The following is a 24941-nucleotide window of genomic DNA, read 5'->3' as shown; positions in this document are numbered from 1 at the left end:
TTTGTTCGGAAGCGCGTGAAAGCGCGTGTCCCTGCACGCGTTTGTGGCGCTGACTGTGCTATGGCGACATTTTGTTTTCGTCGATTTCTTTGTATTTTTCTCGTGAGCGCGTGCTGTCGGCATCTGGTACTACAAAGGGTGGCATCACCCTAAACAGAAGGACATTGAGGCACCCTATGCCGACAGCCATTGAGGTTTCTACATATCCCCGGTGGCGAGCATTTCAACGGTGACAAGAAGCTTAGCTTCTCGTCACCGGTGAATCGGTTGGGCAAACGGAAGAGAGGGCAAACAGTTGAGATCACCTGGAATCGCAGAAACGTGCGTCGCAAGGAACGAAAACGAGACTACAGCACCGGCGTTGCCAGACTGCAAGAAACACGGGAAAGTTGTGCGTTGTTTATGGCGAAACATATTGAAGGAAAAGTTTCTTACGTTTTCGAATATTCGTCGACAAACTCTAGCATAGTAGATAAATTTCTTCGTACCATCGGAAGCAAATAAATTGGTCTTCAAGTAAAACATTACTATATTTTGACTTAAAATACCATACTAGATCGATGACAACCAGCGGAAAAAGAGGATAAACAAAATGACTGGCTTGTTTCACCGATAGATGGCGCATATTATGGCCCAATCAAAAATAGTTATTGTTGTTCTATATCCAGTCGTTTATTACAGTACCTAGGTACTTTTCCCTTCCTACGCACCGTGGTTGACCAAAATGGGTTTACCATCGCTTCGAGAAAACCGGCCCTGGTGGTAAAATCTTAGTTTGAGTAGAAGATGACCCTAGCATCCCTCAAGAAGAGGGAGCACTGCTTGGATTATTGTAGTAAGTGTCTTTGCCCAGGTTGATTTGATGTTTTTAAGTAGAATGAGAGCGATCTTGACTGCGGCCTTGACAAAAGACATCCATTCAGGTGAACTGTCTCCCAAGGAAGTTGTTGGTTGCGCATTTGTGTCCTTCGAATGGCAGGGTTGCCGCTGAGTGGTGGGTGCCGAAAAGGTCTGGGATTCCTGGATAGCTAGGTTCGACATTGTACATGTACCTTTTTTTAGTACACGGAAGTGACGTCATCACGTCTGATTGGTTGGAAACAAAAGTGACGTAATTTCCCTAGAAAAATGTGGGCGGAGTCGGCAAAACTGGGCGGAGTCGGCTACCGGACGTGACAACAAAATGACGTTTCGTTTTGTACCGAGTACGTTTCAAAAGGTACTTGCTCGGAACTAGGTGTCATTGGCAGCATGTTTTCGGCGGCGAGGCGTCGTCGTCTCGTCAATTCGACTTTTTCTTTAATACAGCTTTTTTTTTTCGCCCGAAAGGCTGTATCGGGAACACCGCGATGCATTCGAGCTCCCGGAGGAGATCTTTCGGAAGCAATACCGCCTGCCCAAGATCGTGGTGCGGTGGTTGTGCGACGAACTTCGCGAGGAACCGGAGGTGAGGAGAGTGCGTACCTCGTGACGGTCATGACTGTGGAGCTTCAAGTGTTGTGTGCACTGCGCTTCTACGGCACGGGAAGCTTCCAAGGCATGGTGGCGAGCGACGAACACGTAGCGCGGGACCAAAAGACAGTCAGCGTTGCGGTCCGCGCCGTGTCCGTCGCTATCGTGCGTCGTCTCGGGGTCCAGCGTGGCTGGATCCACTTCCCCGAGACGCCGAGCGAGAGGTTCGACGCGGAGAAGGGCTTCAGGCTGCTCGGCAGGATACCCGGCGTCATCGGTTGCGTGGACGGGACCATGGTCTCCATCGTCGGCCCGTCCAAGAACGACCCCACCGTCACGAAGGCGGCGTACTGGTGCCGCAAGTACTTCTACGCCCTCAACGTGATGGTGGTAAGTACACTCATGTTACGTTGTCAAAACGCGCCCCAAATCTGTAGAAAAAAAAACGTATTGCCGATACGGTTTAAGTATGCCGTTTTATGACTGCGGGCTGTGGGGTCTCACGACTGCGCGAGCGTGTGCTCTACGTAGCATGTGAGCCGTGAGACCCTTCTCCCAAAAATAATACTTGTCTGTTAAAACGTGCAAGCTTCCGTAAAAAAAAAACACATTATTTTAGTTTCAAGGTAGTTAGTTGTACATTGCATCCAGGAATGTGTGTCGACATGCATGTGTCAGACAAAATAACTTAAAAGGTTCTGAAATTACGACTGCTTTGTGAACCATAAGTACAATCTACTACTTGTGGATTCAGGTAATTACATGTCAATATCTCTCTCACTTTCAGGTGTGTGACGCCGACTGCCGGATAATGTGCATCGACCCACGGTATCCCGGGTCGGTGCACGACTCCTTCGTGTGGCAATTTTCCTGGCTCCGAAACCAACTCCAGCAAGGGCAGCTGCCACGCGACGGCCGGTTCCTGCTTGGTGAGCATACTAAATTCATTCCTTACGCACACGGTGGCTCCCACTGCTTGAAAGCCACAGTACCACACGTACTGTGCTTGTTGTGAGGCACACAGTTGCTGGAACTCCTTGAAGTGAGACAACACCCAAAGTTTGGCCATTAATCTCTGTTTATGTCAACATAACTCTCACACTCTGCAGGCTACGAAAGCCACACTACACCAATCTCACGACAGTGATAGACTATGCAAGGCATGCGACCGCAGTGCGAGTCGCTGTCCGGTTCGGCCCACTCACTGTTACTGTCTGCCTGTACCCTCTTGCTGGTTGGTTTTTGCATGAAGTTGGAGCTCTTTCACTGATACCTGGGGGCTCGCCTGGTCGCTTTGACGGTCGTCAGTTTTTTATTTATTTATTTACAATACTGCGGACCTTCCGGTCTACGCAGGAGAGGAAGTACAAAAGCACATAATAAATACATGATCATGCACTCTGTGCGGGTCAAGCGTGCGCAGGCAGCGCATTCTTTACATGCATCACTTAATTAAAAAATTCGGTCAATTTGGCTCCGAATAGCTCAAGGCTCCAGAAACTGACAAGTTCTTCTAGTAAAGCGTTCCACTCAATTATTGTTCTGCAAAAGAATGAATATTTGAATACATCATTCTTGTATTGATACGGTGAAATGGCTTTAGTGTTGCTCGTTCTCCGGGAACGAGACGTCGAAGGTAGCAGATATGTTTCAGGATCTATTTTTGTCAGTCCGTTTGCTATAATGTATAATTCTTTTAATCTAAAAATTTTTCTTCTGTTTTCTAGGCGATCCAGCCGCGCCTCAGCTCTCATTGCGGTAACAGACGACGTACGCCTATATTCCGAAAAAATAAACCGTAAAGCAAGGTTCTCAATTCTTTCTATTTGTGTGACCTGTTTTCTTCTGTAGGGGTCCCATACGCAACTTGCATACTCTAATATCGGACGCACATAGGATTTATATGCAGTTAATCTAACATCTCTATTTGCATGTCTTAGGTGCCTTCTAAGGAACGCTAGTTTTTGATATGCCCTTGCACATATATAGTCCACGTGACTATTCCAGCGCAACGTATTACAAAAAATCACACCTAGGTACTTAAATTTATCTACTTTTGCAAGTTCTGTGCTCCCTATAGTGTAGCGGAAATCTAACACTTTCTTCTTGTTTGTAATACTACAAAATACCGTCTTATTAAAATTAATAACCATGCCCCATGTAGCACACCATGAGCTGATTACCACCAAAGACTCATTTAGTAACTCCTGATCCTGAACTGTAGTAATTTTAGAAAATAGCATACAGTCATCCGCAAAAAGCTTAACATGTACAGAAGAAGGCAGATTCGAAGCTATGTCATTGATATAGACTAAGAATAAGAGTGGCCCTAAAACGGAACCCTGGGGTACTCCTGAATAGACTGCTAATGGGGGAGAGCATACGTTATTATAACAGACATTCTGCATTCGGTTGCTTAAATATGAACGTATCCATGATAGCAAACTCCGATTCAGTCCTAATTTACGTAGCTTTTCGAGCAATTTGTCATGAGGAACACGGTCAAAGGCTTTCGAAAAATCCATACATATTACATCAACTTGACCGCGCTCATTTATAGCAGACGCGAACTCATGTGTACATTCAAGTAGCTGCGTGACCGTTGACAGACCCTGCCTAAACCCATGCTGGTGCTTATACAGTAAGTTATTTTCTTCCAGGTAGTGATTGATATGTTTTGATATAATATGTTCTAGGAGTTTGCAACATGTCGATGTTAAGGATATAGGACGATAATTCTCAGTTGCCATCTTGTTTCCGGACTTGTGAATTGGCACAATTTTCCCACATAACCAATCTGCCGGTAGCTTGCTCTGCCGGAGTGAAGCTTGAAAAATTACAAATAAGTACCGAGACACCCACTCTGCGTATCGTCTTAGAAAAGCATTCGGAATGTCATCTGGGCTAGATGCCTTTTTATCGTTTATATTCAAAATCAAGTTAAAGATACCGCTTTCCGACAGAACGAGCTCCGGCATTTGTGACTGATAAGAAACATAGGCAGGGTCTCCCGACGGGTCACGTGACAGAGTAAAAACGGACTGAAAGTACTTGTTAAATTCTTCTGCAATTTGAAAAGGAGAAGAAACAGTTTCGCTGTTAACTATGATTTGCGAGGTCACCTCCTTAGGTGATGAAAAGAAACGCCAAAATTTTTGTGGGCATTCCTTCAAGAACCGTGAGAGCGCGTTACCACAGTAGCTTTCTCGAGCTTGCGTGACGAGATTCTTTAGCTTTCGCCCTAATTCTGCTATCTCCGCGGAAGTTTTAACTTTGCTTTTCCTTCGGCGTTTTATTTTTCGTTTTAATTGTAGGATTTCCCTCGTAATCCAAGGATGGACCCTCTTTGCTCTGACGCTTCTTGAAGGGACAAAATGATATATACAGTGAGACACAATACTCTTAAATTTCCCCCATAGCTCACCGACGTCAGAGAGTTGACAAAAATCATCAAAATGCCATTCCAAGTAGTCGAGAATAGACACATCATCGGAGTTTTGAAAATCTCGAACAACACTTCCCGGACAAAAATTTTGGGACGACGATTTAGAGAGTTGAATAATGAATACCAGAATTTTATGATCAGATACCCCGTCAATAACACCGACCTCGTCTGCTTCGATTGTATTACTAACGAAAAGCAGGTCTAGTGTTGCTTGGCCTGTGCCGGATACTCTAGTTGGGACGCTCACTAACTGTCGCATATTAAAACAAAGAGAGATATCTAACAGACGTTCAGAGGATGCGACTTCTGTTTTACCTACTTTACAGGACGTCCAATCAATAGTGGGCAGGTTGAAGTCTCCTGTTAAAATTACCTTAGTTTTATCGGTGAAGTGCAGTGCCATGTAATCATGTAAATCTTCTAAGAGTTTTGGCGGGGCATTTGGTGGCCTGTAAACGGCGCCTACAACAAAAACGTTTCCGTGGAATGTTAACTTACACCATAATACTTCTCCACTGATAACACAATTCATTGGCATCAATTCTATTGAATCTTTAAATATAACAGCAACGCCACCGCCCCTCGATCCTCTATCTTTTCTAATCATCCTGTATGAAGGGGGAAGAATTTCGCTGTCACCAATACCACTGTGTAACCACGTTTCGGTGATAACAACAACATGGGGATCATGAGTCAACAAGATAAGTTCCAGGTCATCCACTTTATTCACGATGCTCCGAGCATTAAAACTCAAGATCTTCAATGATTCCTTAGGATGCATTTTCAGAGATAATTGGCGTCATTTCACATTCCTTCGGTTTGTTGGCCGATTTTTTTCTTTGCACACTTGCCCCTTGGCGTCATCCCATTCGAAAATGTCGTTTCCAATCTTAATCTTGTCGTGTATCAGAAAAGCAGTTTCCCCATTATCACGATTTGGTTTGCTACTTTCCCATAGCAGTTTGCGCTTTTGAAGCGTCACCCATGAATAATCGTGCTCAAGTGTTATTTTGGTACCTTTTAGAAGTCTGCGTTTTTTTAGAAGATTATTCTTTTCATTGTAGTCGAAGAACTTAACAATAATAGGCCGGCTTCTATTTGTCTTTCGTCCAACCCGATGCAAGCGTTCGACAGAGTTAGTACGAATTCCAAGTTTTTCTACGAAAATACCGTCGAGTACCTTTGATCGAAGTATATCTGCCGTTTCACCGGCGTCCTCGGAAACACCAAAAACCATAAGATTATTGCGGCGGCTTCGATCTTCTAAGTCGACCAACTTTCTTTGTTATTCAGTAAGTTCGGTTTGTACGGACGAAACATTTTTTTCAATACTCGTCATTTGATTCCTAAGCTCTTTTGTTTCTTCGACTGTGACTTCAATTTGTTCAACCTTTTTGGCCAGTTTGTCAAATTTGTTCTCAAATGTTTGTTGACTAGTTTTTATCCCAGCAAGCTCAGTTAGGATCACATTCTGTTTAGCCAAAATATCCTTAACCATTTCCTCCATCGTAGGTATACAATCATCATCCGGACCCGGGTTGGATTCGATATCCCCGCATGATAACAGGTCACGAATTACAGCAATACACTCAAGGAACAGCAGTACACACGTCCGGGGGCATGGCGGCGAGAAAAGACAAACGTTGCTAGTACGCTTACAATGCAAGGAGTGACTTCTGCTCACCTGCACGTAGAGCATGATAGGGTTAGCCATTGCTCCCGGGGGAGTGCCGCCATGCCCTCTGACGCTGAAGAGCTGTCGTGGCCTTTTTGTAGTCTCGTGGGCGAGACAAGTTGTCGATGTCGGTCTGGCTTCCTTGGCGAACACGAGTTTCCTGAAGATGTTTCCAGGCTCCTCGCTGGCTTGAAAATGGGCGTCGCTTGTCCAGTTCAGTTGCAGCGGCGACATGATGACTTGGCGTTCCGAAGAATCGCCCTGATGCGTCGGCGACCCCGTCAGTCCAGCCAAGGTGATCAAAAACTGCACGTAGAGCATGATAGGGTTAGCCATTGCTCCCGGGGGAGTGCCGCCATGCCCTCTGACGCTGAAGAGCTGTCGTGGCCTTTTTGTAGTCTCGTGGGCGAGACAAGTTGTCGATGTCGGTCTGGCTTCTTTGGCGAACACGAGTTTCCTGAAGATGTTTCCAGGCTCCTCGCTGGCTTGAAAATGGGCGTCGCTTGTCCAGTTCCGTTGCAGCCGCGACATGATGACTTGGCGTTCCGAAGAATCGCCCTGATGCGTCGGCGACCCCGTCAGTCCAGCCAAGGTGATCAAAAACTGCACGTAGAGCATGATAGGGTTAGCCATTGCTCCCGGGGGAGTGCCGCCATGCCCTTGTACGGAATGGGGTCATTTCCTCCTTGGCCACTTGGGGCTCGCCAAATCTGTCCTCGGGTCGTCTCTGTCCCACACACTGGATTCTTTTCCCTGACCCTTCTTCTTCGGTCTGCCTATATAGCTCCTCCTATTAGACCCTCCGTGTCCCAACAGGACCTGACTCCTTTCCAATCTAACCACCCCCTCTCTTTTCCCCCATCTCCAACTCCACCGAAAACTAGGAAAGAGGTTCGTCGAACTGACGCCTTAGCCCCTTGCTTGCCAAAGACAAGGCCAGCGTGTTCTGCTCTGCCCGTGCCTAAGGTCATGGCCACACTCCCAAAAGCAACAGAGCTGTTATCTGTCGGATGCAAGGGCCTAATAATGCACTTGCATACAACACAGCACCCCTTGTTAAGAATGGAACCTTCGGCGACCTTCTTCCGAGTTTCAACGCTGCGGAAACGAGTCAAGACGAGTCCGGGACCGTCGCCCGCTTGTCGGGGCCTGCGCGAAACGAGTCCCGACGAGTCCGGGACCGTCGCCTGCGTGACGGGGCCTGCGGCAACAAGTCTCAACGCGCCCGTGACGTTAGCGGGACGTGTGTGTGTGCGTGGTGGTTGGTGCGCTCGGGAAAGGGAGAGAGGCATGGCCTAACAGCGGAGAACTTTGGCTACGTCGCACTGGACGGCGGACTTTGCTGCATCGCACTTGACGGCGGGTTGCTGCATCGCACTGGCTGCCCTGGCGGGTAGTGAGGGAGAAACGGACCCTATATAAGGCGGAGCGCGAGGCTGCTCCGTTGTTCTCTCGGATTTGACGACTGTATCGCTACCATGTAATTAAACCGTTCGTTACGTTACCAAGTCTCCCACCTCCACTGAACCCTTGGGTTCTTCACTTTGGGGAATGGACGTCGTCCAGAGCCAGGAAGCTTCCGGACGTGCGGCCTAAACCCCGCCTCGAACACCCTAAGGTATCGTGCACACATCCCATACAACCCACCAGGAAAACATATAGTTACATGAAATAACAGGGAGTTTGCAGGCAAGCTGGTGCTAATTAATCATAATGTAAACTGATACTGTAGTGCAGAAATATTAACACACTTTTAAGTCACACTTAAGTTACATTATAATTGACATAGTTGCACACAGCTGTTTTTCTGCCTTTTATTTTAAAAAGTAAAGAATGTAATATGTTCCATCCTCTACATGTGCAGGTGACAGCGGCTACCCCTTGGAGCCTTGGCTCATCACCCCTGTCCCCGGGAACCACGCGACCTCCACCGCTTGCGGCCGGTTTACTAAGGCGCATTCCTCGATCAGGTCTGTTGTGGAGCGCTGCATCGGGCTGTTGAAAAACAGATTCCGGTGTCTGCAAAGGCACCGGGCTCTGTATTACCACCCTTCAACAGCCACCGCCATTATTTCGGCATGTGCAGTGCTCCACAACATCTGCCTTGCATCGAGCGAGCCAGAACCGGAGTCAGACTACGACCCTGAAGAGTCAGAGTTGGAGTCTGAGCCGAGCTCGGACGGTTCTGAGCCGAGCTCGGAGAGGTCAGCGTCGGCTCCCGAGAGGCTGGCTCCTGCCGGCCCTCCGGTCGGCCTTCCGGTCGGCCTCTCGGACAGGGGGAAGGCTCTGAGGCAGCGCCTTGTCGCCCGGTTCGGAACCCGCCGCAGACGTGCCCGTGCGGAGCGCCACACGCAAGGGGTCCGCCGCCACGACGGTAGTCCCGACCACCAGGGACACCGTCGGGAAGCCCCGCAGCGCCCTCGCTGCGGTGGTGCCCAGCACGGACGCCGCCAGCGACAGGGAACCTCTCGCCACCACGACTGAGGTCCTGACCACCAAGGACCCCGTCACATCCTTGCCCTCAGTGAAGCCCTCCCCGTGGAAGCCGTAAAGTGCACACTTCGCTTCCTGCTCCACAGTCATGGCCGTCCACAAGCTACATACTCTCTTCAGCTCCTACACCTTGTGAAGTACGTAGCACAGCCAGCGTGCTGCCTCCGGATACGTGTCGAGTGCATCGCGGTGAAATCGATACAGCCTTTTTTTTATTTTTATGAGCAGAAGGCACGAGACGCAGTCGACAGTGACAGAAAAGGTTCGGTCGTTTAGTTGCCAGACCAACAGGTCATCTGGATTGCCCCTGCAAAGAACACAGAAGTAATTTAGACTACCTCTAGAAAGAAATGCTTGCTTTTGCAGAGATTGCTTTCTTAGTTGCTGATTGAACCAGGGATATTGTTGTCATGGACATTGTTTCATTTTACAAATGCTTCAAAGCGTTCTTGCCTTCTGCTCCATTTTATTATCTCTTTTATGGTACTTCATCAAAGTTAGGTGATTGTGTTATCTCAAGACAGTGCACATGTAGTTTGTTTTGAAAATTGCTTTATTTCTTAAAGAAAAACCTGTGACTTCATGAATAAAAGTGTGATAACATGGAATGTAATATTTCAATCTTGAAAGTAAAACTGAGCATCGACTGGACCATTTAAGCAATTGGGCAATCTTAAGTTTATATCAGAGATATCTTGTTGAACACTCTGGTCTTATTTGAGCACAATAGTTAAATTTCGAAAGGAAAACAATATATATATATTCTCTGACTAGCATACCACCAAATTAACACTGGACCACTTTGAAAGAATTATCACAGATGTTGCGCCAAACATTCTTATTTGAGCACAGCAATAGCAAGTTCTCGAAAGATAAAAAAATTGTTTCTGACTAAAGCAGCCGTCACTCGCGCGCTCCCCGTTGTTTCCGCCGACCCCTCCGCTGCCCCCGGCACACCCGGCTCCTCGTGGTTCGACATTTTGTTTGAAGAAGGCGCGTAGCGCACATCCCGCATAATATTGGAACAACTTTCTCTCCAATTAATTCTTAAATGTATTGCAAAAGGGTACAAAAAAGCGGTTTGTTTTAACAACGCCCAAAAGGTTTTGATTGTTTTTCAATACTTTTACCTGTACTAGAACAGATGCGACGGCCAGCGACGCACAGGATTGGTTGCCGTTCCTTCGCTAAACGCAGGAACTGCTCCCCGCGCCGTAGTAAATCCTACCCCGTATCCCGCGCGTAGGGACGCCTCAGGGAATGCGTAGCTACTTCCGCTCGTCGGTGGTTGGCTCCGGACGTCGCTGAAACGGGTGACGGGTGTCAAGTTTGCGATGACGTAGCGGCGTCAAAGTGGGCAGAGCCGCCACGTGAGTGTTGCTAGGATACGCTCCTCCTTTGCATTACGTCACTTCCATGTACCTTTTCTCAAATGTCCAACCTAGCGATCCTGAAGTGTTAATGCAGCCGGCATATTGCTTTTTTGTTTGTCGTATGGACTTGAACCCTGCCAATCTTTTTTAGTTGCTTGACTTTTAGGTTTTGTTTCTTTGACGACCATCGTGTATACCGATGATGTAGTCACATCTTTTGAAGTTTCTTCCATGTCTTGCTCTCCTGAATTCTTGAGTTCAGTGACAGTCGGTTCTTTTGTGGCATTGCTGCCTGCTCGAGTAGATTCCATCTCCGGGAAGAGCTTATCGTAGTCCAAGGCGGATTTGGCGACATGAAAGCCCACCAAGTTAGATTTTGAGTACGCCTGGATCTCCCCTAGTTTCTTTCGCTTCGAGCAGAAGCGTGCTGTAGCTTCGTGTTCTTGGCCGCAGTTGACACATTTTGCAGGCATTGATTGACATGTGATGTTTGTTGATTCATCTGGTTTTCCACGATGTTCACACTTTTTGGGGCGTTTGCAGGTCACTCGCTTGTGTCCGAACCCAAAGCAGTTAAGGCACTGGATGGGCCTTTCTTGAAAAGGATGGGCGGGATGGCTTACATGCCGCAGAAGAAAATGGGTTGGCAGAATCTTGCCCCGGAAGGTGACTTTGACTGTGCTAGACTTCTCTAGGCGTCGGACGGCACCAACGTTAATGTTGAACCTGAGATGCGAGGTGATCTCTTCATTAGAAAGCTCTTTGTAGACGTCCTGAATCATTCCGCTCACCGTTGCTCCAGCCAGCGGAGAGTATGACAACACCGGAATTCCACAAAGAGCCTTCAAGTTGAGCAATGTTTTTGTAGCTTCACCATTTCTGGTGTCAACTGCGATGACATTCAATATGCTGTTATAGCGAACCTCGTGAATGCCCTCCGGACAGGAGTTTTCTAGAGCTCTTGAGAGCTTCACGCTACTGAGGGATGTTATTAACGTCTCAGCATCCGCAGGGGCGAACACAACAGTAAGCCCTTCTTCGATGGCTTTTGATTAGATTATTCTCTCCGAGCTGAAGTTGGAGTTGTTGCGCCGAGTTCTCTTTCGTGATCTAACTTCATGACACGGACTCCCGGTATCGTCGTCTTGTTCCATACAGTTGATGCCTGTAGTTGACGATGCAATGGAACCATCGGAACAAATAGAGTGCGCATCATCTGGTTGCGACGTTACGGGTGCTTCCTTCCCTTAACGTTGCTCAGGAGTTATGTTCAGTGCTGTATTAGCAGCGTCAGGGACGCCCGCTTGGGCCGCATCCATGTTCGTTCACTTGGAGCGATAGCAGTGGCAAAGGCTGCAGTTTTCTCTAAAAGAGATCTCGGCGGTCTATTTGATTTCTTCGTCAGGCACACTGAGTTTAGAAATACCTCCAGTTAATATTTGATCGAGATTTTCGCAATAGAAGGTAAAAAATACGAAATATTACCAGAAATGGAAGATTGGACGCCTTTGGTTAGAGCACTTCGTCGTCGCCCCCCCCCCCCCCCCCCCCCCCACCCCCTCTTAATGGAGACATTTATTCGATTGTACAGACTTTCGCGTTGATGGTTGTAGCTCGTTCCGTCACTTTCAAGCATAGTTTGAGCACGCACATACTGGGTCTGTAAATCGCAGCGAACGGTCTACTAAAAATATAATATTGCGCTGGTCCACTGTCAACAGATCGCATGTTAGATGTGAACCATTGTAGAACTTTTGTAGCCTATTTGTTTTTGTTTTTTTTATTATGTGTGTGTTATATCTCATAAACGAACGTATGGCCGGTGCCATTTTCAGTGTTCCTGCATATGGCGCGTGCTTTGCTCGCTTTTCAAAGCGACGAACACGCACATACTGGGCTGTGAAGATCGCACGCTGGACTGGGATTTTGTAATCATTGGAAAGGTCTATAAATCCGGTCGTGGTCTATTTTACCTTATGGTGTAGCGCAGAAAAGGATGCAAGCGCGATCTCCTTGTTTTAAGGGACGTCTCGGCGACTCGATCCCACGGTGCACGAGCCCTCGTTCATTCAAGGCAACTGTCAACGCTGTGAGCTGGCGCTTCTAACCTTTTGCTGGGGTGCAACCACGGTGGGTGCAACACATAGAGTTATTACAATACACGCTAGAGGCTCAGCTGGCGCTATACTCTGTTTCACCTTGTGGTTTACCACAGGAAAGTCTACAAGCGCGAGCTCCTTGCTCTAGGGCACACCTCGGCGGCACAAGCTCTCGTGCACCAAGGGCAGCTGCCAACGCTATGAACTCGCGCTGCTAGCCTTAGCTGCGGTACAACATAAAGTGAAACGAAGTATAGTGTGCTGCTGCATTCTGAAGCAGACAGCAAGAAGTCCGAAATTGACTTCCGGTAATGCTATGGGAAAAAGCGAGTGCATTTTCTCTCTGCGCTCGATTATAAGAGCAAATATCACGAATAATTTGTACGTACTAGGCACATTGGAACATTTGTCAGTCACGCAGATGAAATAATTGGTCAGTTGCAGTATTTTTATTTGAAATTTGTGGTATGAATTACGGTGTTAAATCCGCTTCGTACCTGTATTTATGTGCACTGTCGGACACTGTTAGCAGGAACACGGCGTCGACGCTTTCCAGCATGGGGAATATACGTGCCAAACGAATCAAGGGCATGTGGTAACCCAAGAGAGACGGCAAAAACTACGCAGTAATACCGGGTAAGTAACTCCTTGTGCACGCAGACGATCAAAATAAATTGAAAGCCACGTAATATAGTCAGATTTACAATAAATAAGTACTGCTTTATTCTTTCTGCTCATGAATATGTGCGAAGATGCTTTTTCTGGGTTGAAATCGTCACCCGCACGCTCCAAATCTTTGAAAATAGGGGGATCAGGTGCCCGATAAAAACTGCCTGACATAAAATAATAAAAAGACACCTTTCGTAGCTCACGTGCTTTATTTTTAGATGCGGAGCATCTCTTGCTCGGGTTATGTCCCGCGGCGTCGTAGTCCGCACTCACACTACGGATGCGCAACTCTCCTCGCTGCGCGTGCGTTCTTTCTCTCTCCAACAGCCGCGCAAAGAGCACGCAGCTACCAGCTGCGTCCCTCTCTCCAACAGCTGCGCGTGCATTCTCTCTCTCCTCAACAGCTGCGTGCACTTCGCGTGCGTTCGCTTCTACTCACGCCGCGCGCGCAGGCGCAACTCTCCTCCTCTAGTTTCTTCTCCTTCAAGTTTGAATATAAGCAGCGGTAGCGCGCTACGCGCGTTCAAGGGGAGGAAGTGGCTGAGATTCGTGTTTCGGCTGCCGAGCAGTGCGGACGCACAGATGGCGAGCTCCGATCGAGCGACGATAACGGTCGTTGCCGGCCGTGGTGACAGGGCTTTTTGTATCCCCGCTGATTACCGGATTCTGTTGCCGACGTTGCCGGCGGGCGATAAAACGAAGAACCAAGTTTATCTTCACTGCGACGTAAATGCCAGGCCGCTTCGAATTGGAGACTTCGAGGAACCGTTGGAAAAGGTCGACATGCTCAAAGAAGTTGCAGGGCTCGGCGTATGCCAGATGGGACACGTGTGGCTGTGCAGCCTGAAGAGTGCGGCGGCGAAAGAGCGACTTCTCAAGCTGGGCTGGCTTACAGTCAAAGGTAAACTGTGCATTCCCGTGGACCCCAACAGGCAGGAAGTGCGGGTCAAGCTGCATTGGGTACCTTTCGACGTCCCCAACGGCGTTCTCCGAAGAGCCTTGGAAGAGTACGGGACTGTCAACAATGTGAGCAAGGAAAACTGGCGTGTGGATGGCTTCGAGGAGATCGAGTACACCACAAGGATTGCCAAAGTCACGCTGAAGGAGGGAATGACGCCGGACAAGTTGCCTCACCAGCTGAAGCTTAACGAAGGCACGATCCTTGTTGTCGTCCCCGGACGAGCGCCAGTTTGTCTGCGGTGCAGCAGGGCAGGACACATACGACGTGACTGCCGTGTGCCCCGGTGCGGCCAGTGCCGAGGCTTCGGCCACGTGTCACAGGAGTGCGCGCGCTCGTATGCTAGCGCAGTAGTTAATCGAGCCACCAATGATGATGACGAAATCATCATAGACGAAACAGAAACGGAGGAGGCGGCGACTCTGCCTTCGAGCCTACCGGAGACAAAGGAGCAAGCTACGACAGCTGATGCAACTAACGGTACCAACGCAGCAGAGCTGACGGCCAAGGCCTCGACGCCCGACGCTGAGGAACCTGGAAAGGAGACGCAGGCGACGACGGCGGGAGGCACCGACGCCGTGGACAAGGGTGACGTGAACGAGCCACTAATGGAACTGGACCTTGCGAATGTGAAGCGGCGACTGGATGATGAGACCAAGGACAACGAGGCACAGGAGCTACATCGCCCACAAGGCCAGTGGAAACAAATCGGGAAGAAAGGTCGTTACGCCACCAAGCTGCGGTCCTCGTCGCTGACCCGCGATGGGGAACTGTCGCAGAGACCCTCTGCGCCATGAGCCGAGCTCTGCAGGAGCCAAGCGACAGGTAAGCACCAGGAGGTTGGTCTGTCGACACTAAAAACAAAACAAAAAATGGTAGGGCTCACGTCCGGGCTCCGTATTGGAACTCTGAACGTTAGGGGCTTAGCGGCACGTCGCCGCCAGTGTCAACTTAGTCGCGTACTCACGGAGAACGACCTTGACGTACTTGCTGTCCAAGAAACAAAAGTTGAGTGTACGAGTCAGACCGACCTCATGGTGCGACCGTTTATGTCGAGGTACAATGTATGTGTGAGCCACTCTGTCGGTAGGTCAAGCGGCTGTTGCCTGTTCTTGAAGAAAGCATCAGGAATCATGGAGGAAAATGTTATTGCATGCGCGTCGGGTCGTTTTGTTATTTGTGACCTTTCTTTCTCCAATTTAAAGTGGAGGGTTATATGCATTTACGCCCCCAATGTGGAAAGCGAGCGATGCACTTTCTTTGAAAATATTTCCATTTACCTCCAGAGTGATAGAATCACGGTACTATTAGGAGATTTTAATTGCATCTGTTCACCTGAAGACCGATCAAACCGACCACACAACAGAGATAAATCCGGGGAGCAGCTAAATAATTTGGTTAAAGATTTCGAACTTGAAGACGTAGCGCAATGTACGTCAACCGGTAATCGTGTGGTCTACACGCACCACCAAGGTAGCAGTCGTGCGAGGCTGGACAGAGCGTACGTTTCGGTCAACATTGTGCCCGAATGTGGTAGTTATGCAGTCAGTTTCGTGTCTTACTCTAGCAAGACAGGCTAGATTTCACTCAACTTTTTAGATGTGTGTTGTGTAACGCGTGTCTATTACCGTCCCCAACATACAGTTCTTCGCATTTATTCTGTATTGTTTTATGCAAACCTGGTAATAAAAAAATAAAAAAAGAAAGGAGGAAGTGGCCGAGTGGGCTAACGCGTCTCAGCTCGGAGCGTGGAGCGAAAGCTTGCGCCGGGTACCTCCTGGGTTCGAGTCCCCGCCACCCCCACCCGTTTCGATCTGGATGAGTTTCGTACCGGCACGCGTTCGTGTGATGACTACTGCGTGATGCACGTTAAGAAACCCAGGTTAGCGGTTGTACTGCACTGGCTAAATTTCTCATCTACAGCTAAGAGACCGATTACCCGTTGAGGCGCATCTCCATCAAGGCTGTATAAACATAAAGAGCAAACCAATTTGTGCGCGCGTTCAGTTCACCGCTGTTGACTCCACTTCACTCCGTTCTTCCGATGAAGTGTGATGGAACGATGCTCCGCATAACCCCATGGTTCCCCTCGGGAAGATGGTGTAATTTTTTTTACGTTCGAATGTTCATTTAACCGATCGTAAAAGTGCACGACGGAGGCATTTTCATTCAATGACAGGACAAAAATAGTGACCACAGCCTAGTGACTTTCACAGTGGGTCATTGTAAGAACCGCTCTAGCTTCTCCTGGGAGTTATGGAAGCTAAACGCTAAGCTCTTGGACGATAAGCAATTTACTAAAAAGGTTCAAAGTAGGCTGGAGCAAACAAGCAGTGTAACTGATAATGAAGTCTGCAGGGAGTGGGAATTATTTAAACAACAAGTGAAGCTTGATGCGATAGAGAGGGCATGTCAAATTAAGCGTGAAGAGCGAAAAGTAGAAAACAGTCTTCGCGCGGATTTACAGAGGCTGCACGTGGAGGAAGGAAGGACACCCGGAATCTTCAAAGATGATATAAGCAGCATAAAAGCGCAACTTGAACAAATTGACGAAGAGCCGTATAAGGGGGCGATTGTTCGTGCCCGAGCAGAGAGGTTGCTTTTGGGGGAAGCGCCCACCAAACGGGCACTTGTCCTTGAAAAGAAGTATGCTAGCGGAAACCAGATAGCGGAAATAGAGTACGAAGGCAGAATGACTAGCGATCCGGCCCTTATCCAGCGTGCATTCGTTGAATACTACGAAACATTGTTCGACAAAAAAATACCAAAAAAGACGGGTCTTGATAGAGAATTTCTGCCAAGTCTTCCACGGTTAGACCATGATGACGAGCAAGTTTTGGAAGAACCAGTCAGCGTAACAGAGATCGAGAAAGCGATAGATGAACTAAGCGCAGGCAAATCGCCGGGCCCGGATGGATTGAGCGCTGCATTTTACAAGAAATTCAAACCAGAAATCGCGCCGTTGTTGCATCGGGTTTTTAATGAGTCTTATCGGAATCATAGGTTACCGGGCTCCTTTTTGTGTACGCATACAGTCTTGATACCGAAAGGTAACGACGCCTCCAAGCTACGCTTCACTAGCAACTATAGACCGATTACCCTTGCTAATGTTGATTATAAAGTTCTCATGAAGGTGTTAGCGAGGAGGTTGCAGAGTGAAATTTGGAAAATTGTAGGACCTCATCAAACCTGCGGAATTAAAGGCCGGAGTATTTGTACGAATATACACACAGCTATAGTCGGTTGCAAGCTAAGAAAAAACCGGAAATGCCACTCAGAGGAAAATGTAATCCTACGCCGAGAAACGCCAGCCAATCGTTCTCATGACGTCACGATTCCGTGGACCAATCGCGATCCTTTAAAAAAAAAAAAAGCTCAACATGGCTGCTGGCCTTAGCAACGCGACGCTAGTTTCTCGTGACAATTATTCTGTTTTTTTGCACCGTGTTTTACGTGCCCGATGTTACGCCACGAAATCTTAATGGTATCGGCTTGCGTTTGCAGCAGTTTTTGCGCGACAACGTGAGAATCCAGCGACGCTATCGCCAACGAAAATTTCGAAGCGGGCGCGAGGCTTAGCACTGCTGAGAGGTGAGAAGCTACGCCGGACGTCGTCTGCTTCGTTGGATTTCTGTCGCCTCTGCCCCACGTTGCTACTCAACATAGTACCGGCACCGCTGCTTCAATTCGGTGTGGTTTCCGCGGGGTGAGCTGAGATTGCCGTGCTTTCCCTCAATCGAAGGCGCTGGAAGACGGTATGTTAGACAGTACCTTGGACAGAAAATGAATTGGGAAGACGGTACATTGGACATGACTTTCTTTCTTTACTAAACAGCTATTTCGTTGATAAAAGCGTATTCTAACTTATTTAAATGTCCTGAACGAATTAAATAAATATTGTAGTAGTTTAAGACACGTTTCCTGGAGGAAGAAAAAGCAACGTTGCTAGCGAACTACTTTCTCGACGGTGGAGGCACTTCAGATGGGCGCAATGCGTTTGTGGGTGGAGCTAAAAGATTGTTCTCAGGTTGCATCCGACTATAGCAGTGTGCTGGAGTGTTGTGATGCTGAGTATCGGACAATCGCACTGCTCCAAATCGATTTGGGAAAAGCCTTTGATCGTGTATATGTCATGACGTACTTTTTCAAATTTTAGAGCACGTAGGAATCGGGTCTCTCATTCTCGAAGAATGAGTTAAAATGGCTTATTTAAACTGTTCAACAAAGTTAATAATTAAGAGAGAAGTCACTAAGCGGATAAACGTTCTTTCTTCAGTACGCCAGGGGAGTCCTTTATCCCCGTTACTTTTCGCGATTTTTTTGGAACCTTTCTGCCGCTACATCATTCAATGTAAGGACATTAGGGGTTTCACTTTACACGAGTGCGAAGTAAAAATTTTAGCATATGCAGACAATATAGCTGTTTTTGTTCAGACTCTAGAAGCGTCACAAGGGCTGTGGAAGCGACTAAGCGGTTTTGTAACGTCACAGCATGTGCGGTCAACTGGTCGAAGTGTCACGGGCTGTGGCACGGAGAGTGGGCTTCTGCGCCAAACTTTTTTGAAAATATCCAATGGGCTCGGGAACCCCAAAAGTATCTAGGTGTCCCGTTAAAACATTATCGCGAAAATAACAACTACTGGCGGGAGGAAACTAATCAACTGAAGGCAACCGCGGAAAAGTGGGTAACGAAAGAATTGTCGATCTTCGCACGTGCGACAGTTTGTAACTTGTTCTTTATGTCGAAACTATGGTACGTTCTTCAAGTACTACATTGTTCTAGAGTCAATATTCAGCGAATTAACCGGGTGTTTGCAGTATTCATTTGGGCGTCTCAATGGGAACGGACTAGTAGAGCCAATCTTTTCCTTCGACCCCGAGATGGTGGTGTTGGTCTGTGTCACGTCACTTCTTCATCCGTCAACTCGTTACACGATTTATGTTTGTGCGCGGTCAATCTGACCCATTTCTGCGCACGGTAATACAAACAAAGCTCTTTGATATGTTGCCCAGTTATGTGGTTTCGTCATGCCGTGTTCGTTACGGAACATTATCGCGTTTTTTGAGAGAAGTTGTATCATCGTGTCGTTTCCTTTTTGTACGGTTTTCTCGGGATTATTTGTCTGTTGTATCGCGCAAAAGGTTGACGCGAGATTCGGTGGATGTTTTAATGCCCTTGCCACGGTATAGGTCCATATACGCTGGAGCCCCCGGACAGGACGTGCTAAAACGTGTTAAAAAAGCGTTGGTTCCCCCTGGGGTTAAAACGCTCTTTTTTAAATTACACAGTGAAACACTACCCGTAAAAACTTTTTTAGAAGCTAAAGGAATAAATTTGTACTGAACAGTAAACTGCCAATTATGCAAGCAGCCAGAAAGTATCGAGCATGTCTTTTTAGATTGTTGGGATGCTTTGCTATACTGGGACGTGCTCCGGCGCACAATCAAAAAAGAACTACCGTTAACACCGTATGGGATTCGTTTTCTAACGGCAGAGAGTGAACCGGTGCCATTTGACACAATCCTGCTCCTGGGGCTCCACCGTATATGGAAAAGTCGAATGGCGGTACGTCATGCAGACGTAAACGCCCGTACTGCCCGCGAGTATTTCATTGACAGCGTTAAACGCCCCCGGGAATGCTACAAAAAGATTAACAGTGACCTTGAGTGGCTGCCAGTTCTGGATGAGATGTCAACTTTAAAACCCTTTTAACTTCACTTACTCTAGCAAGACAGGCTAGATTTCACTCAACTTTTTAGATGCGTGTTGTGTAACGCGTGTCTATTACCGTCCCCAACATACAGTTCTTCGCATTTATTCTGTATTGTTTTATGCAAACCTGGTAATAAAAAAATAAAAAAAGAAAGGAGGAAGTGGCCGAGTGGGCTAACGCGTCTCAGCTCGGAGCGTGGAGCGAAAGCTTGCGCCGGGTACCTCCTGGGTTCGAGTCCCCGCCACCCCCACCCGTTTCGATCTGGATGAGTTTCGTACCGGCACGCGTTCGTGTGATGACTACTGCGTGATGCACGTTAAGAATCCCAGGTTAGCGGTTGTACTGCACTGGCTAAATTTCTCATCTACAGCTAAGAGACCGATTACCCGTTGAGGCGCATCTCCATCAAGGCTGTATAAACATAAAGAGCAAACCAATTTTTGCGCGCGTTCAGTTCACCGCTGTTGACTCCACTTCACTCCGTTCTTCCGATGAAGTGTGATGGAACGATGCTCCGCATAACCCCATGGTTCCCCTCGGGAAGATGGTGTAATTTTTTTTACGTTCGAATGTTCATTTAACCGATCGTAAAAGTGCACGACGGAGTCATTTTCATTCAATGACAGGACGGGCATATTAGCAATATGTAAGCACCACAGAAATGCTAGCAAACCTTGAACACACTCTACATTTCTTTCGATCGCTAGTTTGCTTAGAATCGTCGCTCGTTTTCACATACCTTCCTTGAAACAGAGGTGAGTGAGAATACATTTATTTCAGAAAGGGGACACCGGATACCTTGACGAAAGTCACCTTATCAGGGGGGGATGGAGAGGGTAGGGGTTGGGATGTTGGGAAAAAGGGAAGTGGTTATATATATTGGGCTAGGCCCGCCTTCTTGACTAGTCAAGAAGGGTGTCGAGGATTAGCTTCCTGTCTGGAGGACCTCTGTTAGGGGTAACCAAGTCTTCGTAGTTTTGTGGTGTGAGTTCGGCGGCAAGTCTTGAGATCGCTTTCTGTCGTTTTCTTGCTGTCGCTTGACAGTCCCAGATAAGGTGTCTGCAGGTAGCCGGTACATGGCATTCTGTGCAGTTCGGGTCAGGGCCCGGGTCGTCTTCTGATGTTGGTTTGTAAAAACGCTTTCGTAGAACTGGTGTAATGGCCGTGTTGGTAGCGAGGCGCCGGAGGCACACCCGCTCCCACCGTGAGTATTTTGATGGGAACAGGTGTTCCTCCGTTGGCAGTAGAGCAGTCAACCTCGCTTTCCGCTCTTGTCTTGCGAGTGTCTTTATTTCACCGGGATCAGGGTCCTCGGTGGGTATTGTGACGGAGGAGTCCAGGAGGCCTTGTGCGGAGCAGGTTGCTTGTAGCGTGCTCCGCGCGGCCTCATGGGCTTCTTCGTTTCCCGGGATATCTTGGTGTCCCGGTGTCCTCGTTTCGCGACGCGTCTGTCTAAATGACTTTATTGGTCTTGCATTGAAGGAGATGTTCTATCTCTTTTACGTGTTTTAGAGCGCAGCTCTTAGGGGCCCGTTTGCGGCTTGAGCGGCGTCGCCGTCGCCGTCGGCGTAACCAAGGTCATCTCAAGGTCGCGGGACCCCCAAGGTCACCCCAAGGTCACGTGACCCCCCAAGGTCACCCCCACGTGAGCCCCTGAAGGTCACGTGACCCCAAGGTGACCCAAAGGTCACGTGAATCCTCCGAGGTCACGTGACCCCGAGGTCACGTGGCCCCCTTCCCAAGGTCACGTGACCCCTCCCAAGGTCACCCCAAGGTCACGTGACCTGGAGGGGTCACGTGACCCCTCCAAGTCACGTGGCCCCTTTAGGCCACGTGACTCCCCGAGGTCAGGTGACCCCTCCCAAGGTCACCTCAAGGTCACGTGACCCCCAAGGTGACCCCCACGTGACCCCTCCCAAGGTAACGTGACCCCCAAGGTCACGTGACCCCTAGATAACGCCTCCCCGAGGTCGCGTGACCCCCCTTTCCGAAGTCACGTGACTCCAACTTCCCGAGGTCACGTGACCCCCCGGAGCATAATAAAGAATGAGGGAAGGAGGAGGAGAAGGAGGGGGGGTCTACCCTCCCCTCAGTACCCTTCACTCCTCCTCCTCAAGAGCTGCGCTCCAATTCGGCGTTACAGGGAGTTGTAAACGGCTTTCACTTTTTAGCAACATTTTTTCTTCTATTACACTGCTCTTTGCTCTGATTTTGGGGTATAGGCTTGATCTCTGTTATGCATTCGTCTTCCGATTGTGGAGAAGAAGTAGCTATAGCTGGAATTTCAAAGTCCGTTTCTCCGAGGTGCTTAAGGATGATTCTTCCCGGTTCGGTTCTTTTGAGGCGGTCTCTCTGACTGTTTTGTGCTTCCTTTGCTAGTTCTTTGATTGTGTTTATTTGAGCCGCTTTGTGTAGGTGGGGAATGCGGGTTGTCTTGGGCAAACCCGTGATAACTCTCATAGCTGCCTTGTTAAGGGTTTCAACTTGATCTTGCCAGGTCTTGGTAAGCGACGAAGGTAGTTATAACCGTAAGTGGCTTTGGAGACGAGCAGTGATCGTACCAATAGTTTTAAAGGTTTTTCTTCTGCCCCCCAAGCTTTGGTTGTTGTTCTCTTGATAAGGTTAAGGCCGCGTCTCCATTGTATCTTAATCTGGTTCAGCCAGCTCCGTGCTCCCCCATCCTCGTCGATTGTGAGACCGAGGATCTTTACACTTGGTTGTCTTTACATTTTGGTGCCATCAACGTACAAATTAATGGTGTCTCCGATGTTTTCATTTCTAGCCCTCTTTGAGGCGACGACTGTGTAGGTGGTCTTTTCGGCTGAGATTATCATATTTGTTTCATGCATAAAGTTCATGGTAACATCCAGGGCTTCTTGAAGTCGCCTTTCTTGAATGTTGGGTGTGCCTTTGTTGATCCATAAGGTGACGTCGTCAGCGTATATAGTGTAACGTACGTCTCGAATTGCCTCCTGGTGGAATGCTAGGTCAGCCATGGCCATCTTAAATAGTACTGGGGAGATGACCGCTCCTTGGGGAACTCCTACCGTGTTTCTTGTGAGGGGGCTCGTGGTGCCTCCAATGTGAACTTGAAATTTGCGTCGATGAAGGAAGGATTTGATGAAGTTTAGTATTCGTCCACGTAGGCCTCGATTTTTTGCTCCTCCAATGGCTGTTTCATGTGGGATCGAGTCGAAAGCCTTTGTGATGTCGATCGCCTGTATAGTACGAGGCTGTACTGTAGGTTGAAATTTGGTTATGTCATTGTGAATCATAACTAGACCGTCTTGTGTGGACAGGTGTGGACGGAATCCAGTTTGCATGGGGCGTAGCCTGTTGCGTCACTCTAGGATCCAAGTTATTCTGGCCAGGACCATACGTTCCATTACTTTACATAAGTTGGAGGTTAGCGAGATGGGTCGGAGGATCTGGATGTCATTGTTGGGTTTGCCCGATTTCGGAATGGGAATTACGGTGGATATCTTCCAGTCATCGGGAAGTTGACCGGATTCCCATATCTCGTTGTATTTGTCTAGGAGCTCACGCATTTCTTCATCCGGAAGGTTTTGGAGTGCTGTGATGGTAATGTGGTCCGGGCCTGGAGCTGTGTTGCTTTTTGCTTTTGCTAGAGCGTCCAAGCGCTCACCCATGGTGAAGGGGGAGTCTTCTGGCATTAATGCGTTTATGGTTTCCGGCGCATAGCAAGTATGCGGTGGTTCCTTGGCTGGTTGAGGGAAGAAACTCTCTCCCGCTGCTTTTGCTAGCTCTTCTTCTGTTATGTTTAGCCGTAATGCGAGGTTGGAACCGGTGTTTTTGCTTTTGGTTTTGCAGTTCATTCCTCGATATGTGTTCCATACCTTCTTTAGTCCAGTCTTTTCACCGAAGGAGCTGCAGTGTGCCCACCATCTGTTTCGTCTAAGTTCGAGAGTGTATCTTTTGGCCCTTGCCGTGGCTAAGTTAAGTTTGGTCAGAAGTGCTCGATTTTGTTTATTGTTTCGGTATCTCCGGAGCGCTTGGAGGCGACTAGCCAAGAGATTGAGGAGATGAAGGTCGGGTATAGGAGAATCTTCTTTAATCTGGTATACTGTCTTTGCGACCTTAAGGGCCCGCTGGATACGGGTGGCAAGGTGTCCTCCCTTGCTTGCGGCTATGGCGGTGCGGAAGACATCCCATTTAATGAATTTCGCCTGATGTTTGGCTGGAGTGGTTGTTTTAAGTCGAATTACTATGGGCAGATGCTCGCTGCCCATCGGATCTGGCAACGTATGCCAGGAGGCTTTGAAGTTCTTCGTGGCCCAGGTGAGGTCCGGGGTTGTGTCGTTGTGCCTGGTGCTTGTTGCGATCCTTGTAGGGGTGTCGGGCTCGTTAAGAAGGACCAGCCTCAGTTGCTTGCAGTTGCTGGTTATATTCCGTCCTCGTTTGTTAGCTTTTTTGTACCCCCACAGTGGGTGTTGGGCGTTCATATCCCCAGCGATGAGTGTGGGTGTGGTGCCTTGCACTGTGGCATCGAACCAGTCTGCGTCGTCTCCTTCTTTCTGTCCCGGTCTAATGTAGACGTTGTAGATGTCGAATTGTTGATTGCCTATGCGTAACTTAACTCCCACAACTTCTCTGGCTCCGTTACATATTTGCGAGGTATCCATTTGTGACTGTGTTGTACTGTTCAAGACGAGGGTGGTTGCTTGGCCATAGGTTGTACCAGTGGATTGTTGGCTTTGGTAGTTGCGGGATCGTCGGACGATGTTGGGATGAATATATGTAGTGTACCCTCGAATATTGAGGTTTTCGACGTTTGCTTCCTGTAGGAGGATGATGTGTGGTTTGTTTTCCCTCATTTTCTCTAATCTTTCTTTAAGTTCCGCTGCCTTGTTATTAAATCCTCTGCAGTTCCATTGTAGAGCCCAAGGAAATATCGCCTTACGGTTTGGTTTGTTTTCTTTGTTGTGTTTGGGCACGTTAATCATTTAGTCGTTTGAGGATATCTCGTAGGGTTTGCGAGATGTTCTCGAGGGATTTTTCGACTCTGTCCATGCGTTGTTCCATTGCCGTTAGACGTTGCTCGC

General features: G+C 48.3%; 1 pseudogene; it reads right to left on the bottom strand.

Annotated features, from left to right (window-relative positions):
• Positions 1-792: 792 nt before the first annotated feature.
• LOC121837519 lies at positions 793-24713 on the bottom strand (annotated as a pseudogene).
• Positions 24714-24941: the final 228 nt, after the last annotated feature.

The sequence above is a fragment of the Ixodes scapularis genome, unplaced genomic scaffold (genome assembly GCF_016920785.2).
Source record: "Ixodes scapularis isolate PalLabHiFi unplaced genomic scaffold, ASM1692078v2 PGA_scaffold45__5_contigs__length_3442486, whole genome shotgun sequence".
Lineage (NCBI taxonomy): Eukaryota > Metazoa > Arthropoda > Arachnida > Ixodida > Ixodidae > Ixodes > Ixodes scapularis.
Note: the sequence above shows the minus strand (reverse complement) of the source record. Positions and strands in the feature narration are given on the sequence as shown.